The sequence below is a fragment of the Diorhabda sublineata genome, chromosome 6, assembly GCF_026230105.1.
Source record: "Diorhabda sublineata isolate icDioSubl1.1 chromosome 6, icDioSubl1.1, whole genome shotgun sequence".
In the NCBI taxonomy this organism is placed as follows: Eukaryota; Metazoa; Arthropoda; class Insecta; order Coleoptera; family Chrysomelidae; genus Diorhabda; species Diorhabda sublineata.
The window spans coordinates 36,824,041-36,836,226 of record NC_079479.1 but is presented as its reverse complement, the minus strand read 5'-3'; the positions used below and the strand labels follow the sequence as shown (position 1 = coordinate 36,836,226).

Here is a 12,186-nt window from a genome sequence, read left to right as displayed (position 1 = left end):
CGAAAGACATTTATTGGGTCGACACGTATATTGGAAACTATCTGTAACAATTCATAAACGAGAATTTTCCATGAAGCTCGTTTTAGTTGATTACCACTAAGATTACACCAAATTTGTTTTTCGCGCTACCCCGTATTTGAAACATCATAATGTATTTCAGTTTTTATAAGTGAATTTACATTCAAATTATAGAGAAGAAAATGGTTATTTTCCATATAAAGATACACCTCCATAATAATTCGGGAAATTTGAGGAAACCCCGCTTTATATCAAACTTTATCGGTATTGTTTGTACTTTCATATCTTAGTTTTTCCTACTACTTTGTTTTAAAGCCTTATTTTCAATTAATGATTACAAGTAATATCAAATAAAGATATTATTTGCTTGGTGAACGTAGAATTTAGACACATTACACTTGAATTTATCGAAAAGTTCGAACAAATTTAACTGGGAATTTATGAAAAGAACTAAAAATGATGTTGTGAAAAACTGAATCAAGTGCCTAATTTCGGACATTTTTAAAACATATATGACAAAGCAAAAATTTTTTGACATCTTGTGCTAATTTCGAATGATTATCGATAATATTAGAAAATAGAAAAAAGACCATGTAATGTTGATACTATGAATTTGAAATTTCCCAACGATCATAAAAGTATCGGGCGGTTATCGTTCTTAAATAAAGATTGAGAGGATATAAAATTTTGTAAAATAATAAACACGAAAGGATCAAAAAGATTCCATCGAACGTGATGTTTCTAGAAAATATATAATTTTACATTTCAGTACCAATAAAAGTATAATAAAGCTGCAATCCCTTAAATAAGAAAAAGGAAGTCCATCATAAAATAATAAACTCTTTTAACTAAATACCGACATTGATAGAACTAACCTACCCGTATACTAAAAATAATTATGGGTATTTTTGCAAACTCTGAAACGTGTATTTTTGAATATGAAATTTTGTAAAATAATAAACATGAAAGGATCAAAAAAGGTTCCATTGAACGTGATGTTCCTCGAAAATAAATAATTTTACATTTCGGCACCAATAAAAGTATAATAAAGCTGCAAACCCTCAAATAAGAAAAAGGAAGTCCCTCATAAAATAATAAATTCTTTTAACTAAATACCGACATGGATAGAACGAATCTATCGGTATACTAAAAATAATTTTGGGTATTTTTGCAAACTCGGAAATGTGTATTTTTGAAAAAAAAGTACAACACTTTTAATAAGGACTATTGAGAAATAACATTACTTGATAGTAGTAAGAATACTTTTATTATTGATATGGACATTTTGGACAGATCATGTGTATAGGGTGAGTTACATGTTATAATTCAGTTGTTTCTAGTGCACAAATTCATAATACGGTGTATACCAAAATTAATTAAACAAATGAAACATATGAATCACATTTTTGAATTTTACACGGAAACTGAAGTCAACTCTGAGAAAAGTTTCATTTACCATCAAGTTTGAAAACAAAGAATTAAGAAATTTTTACCAATAGAACAAAAAAATCACGAGAGGACACAGTTAATTACAGAGTACCTTATATCAGAGACAACAAGAGAAGAGTCCTCAATTGATTCACAAGAAAAATTAAAAGATGGGCTAAATACTTTGAAGGAATTTTGAAAGATATTATAAAGCAGCTAAGCACTAAAATTCAAACAACAAATAATTTTCTCTTATATATACCGACCAATTATTGAACAAGACGAACAAATATCCATAATTTCTATCACACACTATTGTATTAAAACACGGGAAATTATTCATCGGATTAGTGGAAACACGCCACGAACACGAACATCAAAGAAAAACAAATCACTTTTAATGTTTATTTTCAATCCGTTTCACGAAAATTTTAAAATAAAAACTAATTTCTATCGATATACTGAAAATTTCAAAGGTTTCCAATAAAAATTTTCAACATTAGTCACATTTTTAAAACTAGAAATCGAAAGATTTTTTTGTTGTTATTAAACAGATCTGTATTTTATTTATCTAATAATAACTATTTTGTACTACAATCGAAATAAGGTATTTTAATATTAATATCTATATATATTTTTATATGAAAAAACACATTACAGTTGAAAAGATTTGACGTGAACAATAATTGCGTCGACTTACAAAGATGGCCGACATGCTGTCCAGACAGACAAGGATAAACGAACTTTTTGATGCTATATTTTAGATTATCGTTTGTTTAATGTTTATAAGTAAATTAATGATTCACACAATTTCAAATTATCTGAAGAATATGCTTAATTTTAATTAGTTTGAAAATATTAAAAAAATAATAATAAAACCTTAGGATTCCATAAAATGTAATACATTGAAATCGTTCAGTTTCCTAATTGGACAAATCTCGTTAATTTTTACATAAAGAGAATAATATCTTACCTATATCAATAAGAAAATACTTATATTATTTTGGGGAGACCGTAAAAATATCAGCATTTTCTCAAAATTTGATAATCAATCTTGCCAAATAAGAAAGTGAACTATTTTCTTTTGGTCAGCTCTGTACAAATTGTAAAACAGTCCCAACCCATAATATTTATTACTTTATTATTGTGTTATCTGTACATTTTGAAAGGGTCTTATTGGAAAAATCCATATCTTTACCTACTACTACAGCAATAAAACATCTGGTTCACAGATGTGAGAATATTTTTTCCAAAGGGCATAATGGACTATAACTATAGAAACCTAGGACATTTTTTACAAAGTATTAATATGAAATAATATAAACTAATTTATTTACAAGTTTTAAGAAAAATGAATTTTGATATTGCCATGTCTGGATACTTGACAACTTGTTTTATAATTTTGAATATACTCAAAAGAGAAAGATTTTTGATTAAATATAGATGAAACCGAAATTCACCACTCTTTGAATACAGAGTGTCCTTGTATGGACAATAATTAGAAGTTCAATGCTGAAATATACAGGAATTTTTGTTTCGAGATTACTACTAGTAAAAATGACAATCATTATTTTCAACTATTGCAAAGTTTCTCGTCGCCCTGTAAATCCGAATTAGTAACAATATCAAAATTTCATTATTTAAATAATTAAATGCATTGTTTAAAGTTATTAACGTCAACAATCACAGTCAAAAAAAAGTCTAGACATTCACAAAGGATTCAAAAGGGGTTAACGAACTTGATGATATAACGTTTTGATTTATTAAATAATAAGTAATTAAATATTACCGATATATAAAAGAAAATAGTTTTCACTCCATAATCTGAGACCAAATGACAAGAAATATTTTAGGTAGTAAATTTAAAATCAAATAAAAAAACAAAAAAACACTCACCAGTTCACAAATGAGGAAATGACCATCTTGGTAGTTAAGAATTTTCCGGGTATCCATGATTTTCGCCACGAATACGAACATCTAAAAAAAAAACAAATCACCTTTAATGTATATTTTCAATCCGTTTCACGAAAATTTTAAGATAAAAACTATTTTCTATAGATATACTGAAAATTTCCAAAGTTTCCAATAAAAATTTTCAACATTAGTCACATTTTTAAAACTAGAAATCGAAAGATTTTTTTGTCGTTATTAAACAGATCCGGTATCTCTGTATTTTAATTATCTAATAATAACTATTTTGTACTACAATCGAAATAAGGTATTTTAATATTAATATCTATAGATATTTTTATATGAAAAAACAAATTACAGTTGAAAAGATTTGACGTGACCAATAATTGCGTCGACCTACAAAGATGGCCGACATGCTGTCCAGACTGACAAGGATAAACGAACTTTTTGATGCTATATTTTTGATTATCGTTTGTTTAATGTTTATAAGTAAATTAATGATTCACACAATTTCAAATTATCTGAAGAATATGCTTAATTTTAATTACTTTGAAAATATTAAAAAAATAATAATAAAACCTTAGGATTCCATAAAATGTAATACATTGAAATCGTTCAGTTTCCTAATTGGACAAATCTCGTTAATTTTTACATAAAGAGAATAATATCTTACCTATATCAATAAGAAAATAGTTTTCACTTCACCATCGAAAACAAAATTGCACGAAATTTTACGAATAGAAAATTTAGCATCAAATATGTCTGCCCGAATTTGTAATACTGTCAAAGTTTCATTATCTAAATAATTAAATGCATTGTTTAAAGCTTGTGACTTCCACATTCACAGTGCGCAAGTCAAAAACAAGTCTAGACATTCGCAAAGAATTCGAAAGGGGTCAATGAACTGAGAAGATGTAAAGTTTTGATTTATTAAATAATAAGTAATTAAATATTACATATTTTGTTATATAACTTCCATATTAAATAAAATAGTGTTTTCAAAGATAAAATAAATAAAGCAATATGAAGCAAGATATATTTTTATTTCTAAGAAACTTTTTATTAAATGGCTATATAAGTAGAGGTTATGGGCAGCAAATAATAGTAATTTCCTTTTGGGAATCTATATACTTTGATTGTTTTACGACATACCTTCGTTTTTCGAATTAGTACTTTCATTAGTTATTACAGGTACATGAAAATTTTATATATTAATTAAGGATCGTAGAATTTGAAACAATGTTACTGAAATTTATTCCAAGTTCCAAAAAATTAGCTGCATATGTATAAAGTACAAAACAAAAAATTTTTGTTATCTTGACATCGAGAATTCTGTGATTTTAAAATTTCCCATAATGTAGGGTGGTCCTCATCCCCAAATTAGACAAAGATATGAGAAAATATTCTATTAAACGTTATTTTTCTCATGAATATCAAAAATAAATTCTAAATGTGAAGTAAATAAATCAATTTTCGTTATCCGTTATCGTTATACCCTCAACATGTATAGTTATTTTGGTATTATTACGAGTGTGTATCTAGAATACTGTGATTTTAAAGTTTCTCATAGTGTAGGGTGGTCCTTATCTCTTTAAGAATTCTGTTGAACATAATCTCATAAATGCCAAAAATAAGATTGAAATGTAAATACACAATTCTTGGAACAAAGACAAAGGCATCCAAGAAGGGGCTGCACGGTCATTTTTTGTTATCGGTATTAAACCCTCGATATAATATAAACAAACTATTCTACAAACAGATAAAAAGGGTTCCTAAACTGCACGGCACGTGTTGTTTTCCAAATATATTATACCTCTTGTAAATTCTCAATAACCAATGTAGAAAAATAAATAAAGGATACTTTTAACAAAAAAAAGGGTGTAATAATAGTCCCTAAAGTATATCTAAAATAAACATAACATAATTGAAATATTTGAAACCCTGAAGTTTTCTGTGGTACAGTTTCTTCAAAAGTAATGTTTTGTAGTTATCGTACTTTGTTGGCTTTTATATTATTTTTCCAATTACTGTCGATCTGCATTTGAAATTTTTTATATACTTATTAGAATCTGCACATTTAAGCACTTTGGAGAATAAATACTACGATGTCTATTAAATGAAATGAAAATAACAATCAACTTTGTTGAAAATTCGTAAGAAAATTAAATTATTATTTTATAATCAATCATTTTTTATACAAATATGAAAAAAAATGCTTTAGTTATTCGATTAATAAGAAGAGAAAAGAATTTTTTGTGTATAAAATGTCAAAAGCGATTCTAAACAAATGAAGGGGTGATGACAAAAAGTTTATTAAATGAAGAGATAATTTCTAACAGTAACTGTTCCATTGAAAAGTCATATTTTCTCCGTGTATTTATCTTACAGAATGATTTGAGATTATTTCTATATTGTTTTCAGTAAATCAAAAGTGTGTACAAATAATTGATTCCGTACCTTTACAAAATGATGATGGTATTAAAAAAAATTATCTCTATTTCCTCCAAAATAAACACCCCCACTTTGTAACAGAGCTGCAAACGATTTTCTCTAAATTGGATTTGAATGGAAGAAGAAGATGCTTTATTAAAGGACACAAAAGATCCCCAGTTTGTGAATCCTCGAAACTTGATTAATTATCATATTGTTTTTCCAAGTTTGTGTTTACCAAGAAAACAATTATAAATTAGAGAAGAATTTTTGAGACTTATATTATTTTGGGGAGACCGTAAAAATATCAGCATTTTCTCAAAATTTGATAATCAATCTTGCCAAATAAGAAAGTGAACTATTTTCTTTTGGTCAGCTCTGTACAAATTGTAAAACAGTCCCAACCCATAATATTTATTACTTTATTATTGTGTTATCTGTACATTTTGAAAGGGTCTTATTGGAAAAATCCATATCTTTACCTACTACTACAGCAATAAAACATCTGGTTCACAGATGTGAGAATATTTTTTCCAAAGGGCATAATGGACTATAACTATAGAAACCTAGGACATTTTTTACAAAGTATTAATATGAAATAATATAAACTAATTTATTTACAAGTTTTAAGAAAAATGAATTTTGATATTGCCATGTCTGGATACTTGACAACTTGTTTTATAATTTTGAATATACTCAAAAGAGAAAGATTTTTGATTAAATATAGATGAAACCGAAATTCACCACTCTTTGAATACAGAGTGTCCTTGTATGGACAATAATTAGAAGTTCAATGCTGAAATATACAGGAATTTTTGTTTCGAGATTACTACTAGTAAAAATGACAATCATTATTTTCAACTATTGCAAAGTTTCTCGTCGCCCTGTAAATCCGAATTAGTAACAATATCAAAATTTCATTATTTAAATAATTAAATGCATTGTTTAAAGTTATTAACGTCAACAATCACAGTCAAAAAAAAGTCTAGACATTCACAAAGGATTCAAAAGGGGTTAACGAACTTGATGATATAACGTTTTGATTTATTAAATAATAAGTAATTAAATATTACCGATATATAAAAGAAAATAGTTTTCACTCCATAATCTGAGACCAAATGACAAGAAATATTTTAGGTAGTAAATTTAAAATCAAATAAAAAAACAAAAAAACACTCACCAGTTCACAAATGAGGAAATGACCATCTTGGTAGTTAAGAATTTTCCGGGTATCCATGATTTTCGCCACGAATACGAACATCTAAAAAAAAAACAAATCACCTTTAATGTATATTTTCAATCCGTTTCACGAAAATTTTAAGATAAAAACTATTTTCTATAGATATACTGAAAATTTCCAAAGTTTCCAATAAAAATTTTCAACATTAGTCACATTTTTAAAACTAGAAATCGAAAGATTTTTTTGTCGTTATTAAACAGATCCGGTATCTCTGTATTTTAATTATCTAATAATAACTATTTTGTACTACAATCGAAATAAGGTATTTTAATATTAATATCTATAGATATTTTTATATGAAAAAACAAATTACAGTTGAAAAGATTTGACGTGACCAATAATTGCGTCGACCTACAAAGATGGCCGACATGCTGTCCAGACTGACAAGGATAAACGAACTTTTTGATGCTATATTTTTGATTATCGTTTGTTTAATGTTTATAAGTAAATTAATGATTCACACAATTTCAAATTATCTGAAGAATATGCTTAATTTTAATTACTTTGAAAATATTAAAAAAATAATAATAAAACCTTAGGATTCCATAAAATGTAATACATTGAAATCGTTCAGTTTCCTAATTGGACAAATCTCGTTAATTTTTACATAAAGAGAATTATATCTTACCTATATCAATAAGAAAATAGTTCTCACTTCACAATCGAAAACAAAATTACACGAAATTTTACAAATAGAAAATTTAGCATCAAATACGTCTGCCCGAACTTGTAGTACTGTCAAAGTTTCATTATCTTACTAATTAAATGCATTGTTTAAAGCTTGTGACTTCAACATTCACAGTGCGCAAGTCAAAAACAAGTCTAGACATTCACAAAGAATTCTAAAGGGGTCAATGAACTGAGAAGATGTAAAGTTTTGATTTATTAAATAATAAGTAATTAAATATTACATATTTTGTTATATAATTTACATATTGAATAAAATGATGTTTTCAAAGATAAAATATATAAAGCAATATAAAGAAAGATATATTTTTAATAATATTTCTAAGAAAGTTTTAAATATTTAATGATAATAGATATAATACATACAATAAAACATGGCATAGATTTAATTATTACAATTCACAATAACTTAATATTATTAAATGACCATATAAGTAGAGGTTATGGGCAGCAAATAATAGTAATTTTCTTTTGGGAATCTGTATACTTTTAATGTTTTACGACATAACTTCGTTTTTCAAATTAGTACTTTCATTAGTGATTACAGGTACATGAAAATTTTTATATTAATTAAGGATCGTAGAATTTGAAGCAATGTTACTGAAATTTATTTCAAGTTCCAAAAAATTAGCTGCATATGTATAAAGACCAAATCAAAACATTTTTATTAACTTGATATCCAGAATTCTGTGATTTTAAAACTTCCCATAATGTAGGGTTGTCCTCATCCCCAAATTAGACAAACGATATCAGAAAATATTCTATTAAACGTTATTTTTCTGATGAATATCAAAAATAAATTGGTAATGTGAAGTAAATAAGAAATTCTTCCAACAAAGATGAAGGCATCTAAAAAGGGGCTGCAAGGTCATTTCTCGTTATCGGTATTAAACCCTCGATATAATGTAAACAAACTATTCTACAAACAGATAAAAAGGGTTCCTAAACTGCACCCGACATGATATTCTTCAAATATGAATATCAACCCAAGGATACTTTCAACAAAAAAAGGGTCTAATAATGGTCAATAACAGAATATAATATAAACGAAAGATTTTTAAAATAAACACACCAGAATCCATTGTAAACCTTTAAAAACATTGAATTATAAACACTCTACAAACACCATAACAATTTCTTATAGAATAACCATTGTTTTTCTGAACATATACCTATTGGCTAAAATTACTAATCAGTGAAAAGGAATTCATACAGATTATAAAAATCCTTGAGTAATTGCTTGGAACAATTGAGAAAATTTTCCAAAATGAGGTTTAATTGTACGATCTTTGAGTATAAATCTTGCTTGGATACTAATTATACAGAGCGTTCATTACTTCAATAGTAATGTTTAAAGATGGTAAAATTATAAGTAATTTGACTAACTATACAAATATTATTGAAGTTTATGATTTAGAGTTAGGGAGTTAATCTGATACGTAAAATGATTTGTACTCACATATCTTTGTCCACAAAGGGAAGATATAATTTTTTTAACACTGTTTCCTGTATATTTCGATTTCATATTTCATTCCATTTCCCTAATTTTTACACAAAATTCTAATGACAACATAATCAATTCTATCGAGATTAAAAACAAATAAAATATTCAAATTTAACTTTATATTTCAAAAGATCCCTAAAGATTTCGAAAACATTGTCTTGTAAGTTTAATTGGATGTTTGTTAAAACTTTATGAATGTTAAAAAAGTTATTAAAAAATAAATTCAATCTATTTTTCTTCATTAATCTTCATTAATTAATATCTGTAACTATATTAATCTCAATAAAATATTCCTACAATTCCCAAAAGTACAAAAACCAACAACAACTGATCAAAGTTCTGCTCACTCAATAAATAACAAAAAAAAATCATTTCCATCAAAATTTGATGCAATAATTCGGATCAAAATTTCTAGAAAAATTTGAATAAAAAGTTTTAATAACTGATTCTAGTATTTCCTTCATACGAGGTACATCCACAATGTAAGTTCCTTTTCTAAGTCGCAATGAAAAACTATATTTCGAATAGTCATAGGGGAGACACAGAGATGAATGATCCCCAATCGCCTTTTTTTGACAACCCCTGTACGCCTCTGCTATGAGTCGGTTGTTATGTGGGACACTCTATATAATATAAAACAGACCGCTTTTCTCCATTTGATTCTGTCATATGCCTCTTCCTCCCAAACTTTCTTATACCTTTCTTCACCTCTTCTATCCCCATTTCTTCATTGTTCTTTCTTTTTTCTCTTTACCCCTCTCTCGATATCTTTTTCGGTACTTTAAAATTATCCATTCGTGTGATATGATCAAAGGTAATCACACACAAAACATTCATTTTAAATTAAACTTTCAGAATTATACGAAATTTGACCATTAAATAAAATTATAAAAATAAAAAAAATTCTTATTCTCAAAAAAAAAATAACTTCAGTAACGTGATTTGTATTTGTTCTAAAAGGATTAGTGAGTTTTGGATGGTTGTTTAAGTGATGTTTTCCCCTTGAAAAGAAAATAGCAACCTCAATAAAGATAAAGATACCAAACTAATATTTTTACAACATCCCAGAGGTGCTGCTCTATTGGATCCAAATCAAGGTTGAACTCTGACAAATATACGTTGATTTCACTCGAGTGAAATCGATAACAGTCCATCACAAGTAAGCAATGCACCAATATGTCAGTCCCATAAATTGCACAAACGGGATCTTCCATTTTGAAATTTTGTTTTCAGTTTGGTACTAAATGAACCAGAAAATCTAATCCATACTCACATTCCACCATGCTTTATCTCCTGATAATTTAATAGTTGATTAAATTGTTGGTATAATTTTCGAATTATTAACACACTTACTTTCATTTATGTAAAACTACTAATAAGATGCTACAGTTTTGGAACTTTTATTCTATATTAAAATGATATTCCAACTTATAAATGTCACTTTGTTTGGTGTATTCATTTTTAATTCTTTATTTATTTTTTCAACAAAAGAAACATCAGGATATTGAATAGTAATGAAATTCACCCTTTCCATCCTTATCTTTGATAACACTTTCATACCGAAACATTGGCTGCTTTTACATTGGAGGCATAAGGTACTTTTCAAATCTGAAATTGATAAAGGACAAAAATTTAAATAGGCAGATATATGATCAACTTTTAAGAGTTCAAAAACATTCATGTCAGCAGTTGAAATATAATAAAACTGATAACTTGCATAAGAAATTTATTGATAAAAAAAGCAAATCTAGAATACATCTTTGCTTTAAGCATTTTTGAAAAGAAAATATAACGAATCAAGTTCTGTTTTCATATGTATCAAATACATGGAGATTTATTATTCTATCATACAACGATTGCCAAATATATGAATATACAAAAAGAATTTTTCAAAGTTCAATGCAACATGGAATAAATTAGAAAAGTAATATATTGATGAAATTTGAGACATTCAGATACATACTCACCTTTTTTCAATTTAAGAGTTGTCAGCTCAAGTTTCATATTTGTTTTCAAATGTATTACGATTCAAGATGGATCCAGCCGAGACTTTATGTTCATCGATGGTAACATTGAAGTGTCTTCTATAACTTGATCAATAACTTTAATTTGCATGAAACAGTTGCTCTAGGTCCTTTAGATGTGCTGTTCCAGAATAAACTTTAACCTGCAGAATGATCGTTATCCTAATTTGAATTTGATTAAATAATTTATTTAATACCTGGTAAATTTAATGTTTAACTTGCAACTGCCCCCATCAACGTTTTTAATTATACATTCTATCAAATAATGACAAATTTGTAGACACGTTTTGAGTGCAAATCTTCAAATTTCCCATATAAAATATATCTTAGTTTGATTCTAAGCATTGCTTTTCCTTCCCGTTTAAATATGAAAATATAATCAAATTATGTTTACATAGATATGAAAAATATGATTTACACGTACTACTACGAATTTAGTGTTAATGATGAATAATACAAGAATTAAAATTATACTTATAAGTCATAAATAGAACAGTGTTATTGTTATTGCCCAATAACAAACCCTAATTCCAAAAATGAACCTAACCTTAATATAATCTTGTTCTATTCGAAAATTAAACATATTTAATGGAGATAGCTCCAAAATATTGAATTCTCGCCTGCAAATCTTAATAATTGAAATAATTTCATTTATATTTAGTTTATTATTCCATTGAGGTTAATTAATATTTAAGAGATGAACATCTAACCAATATTTTATTTAAATAAAAAAGAAGACTATAAATCCGATCGAAAAAGAAGAATTTAATATTGAAGAAAAAAGAAGAATTGCATAGTTCAAAAAGTTAAGCTCTCTCTGTTTATATTTTCTCTTGTGTAAACTCAATAATTACATATTTTGTGATGGGTTATACTGTAGGAAGTATAGCTGATTTAATAACACTGATAATAAAATTAAAGTCAAGAGAATTTCAGTCAAACTA

General features: G+C 26.8%; 1 long non-coding RNA gene across 2 annotated transcripts; it reads right to left on the bottom strand.

Moving 5' to 3' along the window:
• Nucleotides 1–7,882: 7,882 nt before the first annotated feature.
• Nucleotides 7,883–11,953, bottom strand: LOC130445208 (uncharacterized). 2 transcript variants are annotated; one of them, XR_008910031.1, is made up of 4 exons: nt 11,440–11,953; nt 11,186–11,385; nt 10,572–10,826; nt 7,883–10,511 (listed from the first exon to the last, which is right to left on the bottom strand). It is a non-coding gene; the product is annotated as an uncharacterized LOC130445208 (long non-coding RNA). The 2 variants fall into 2 exon arrangements; XR_008910030.1 differs by having other exon boundaries at nt 7,883–10,826.
• Nucleotides 11,954–12,186: the final 233 nt, after the last annotated feature.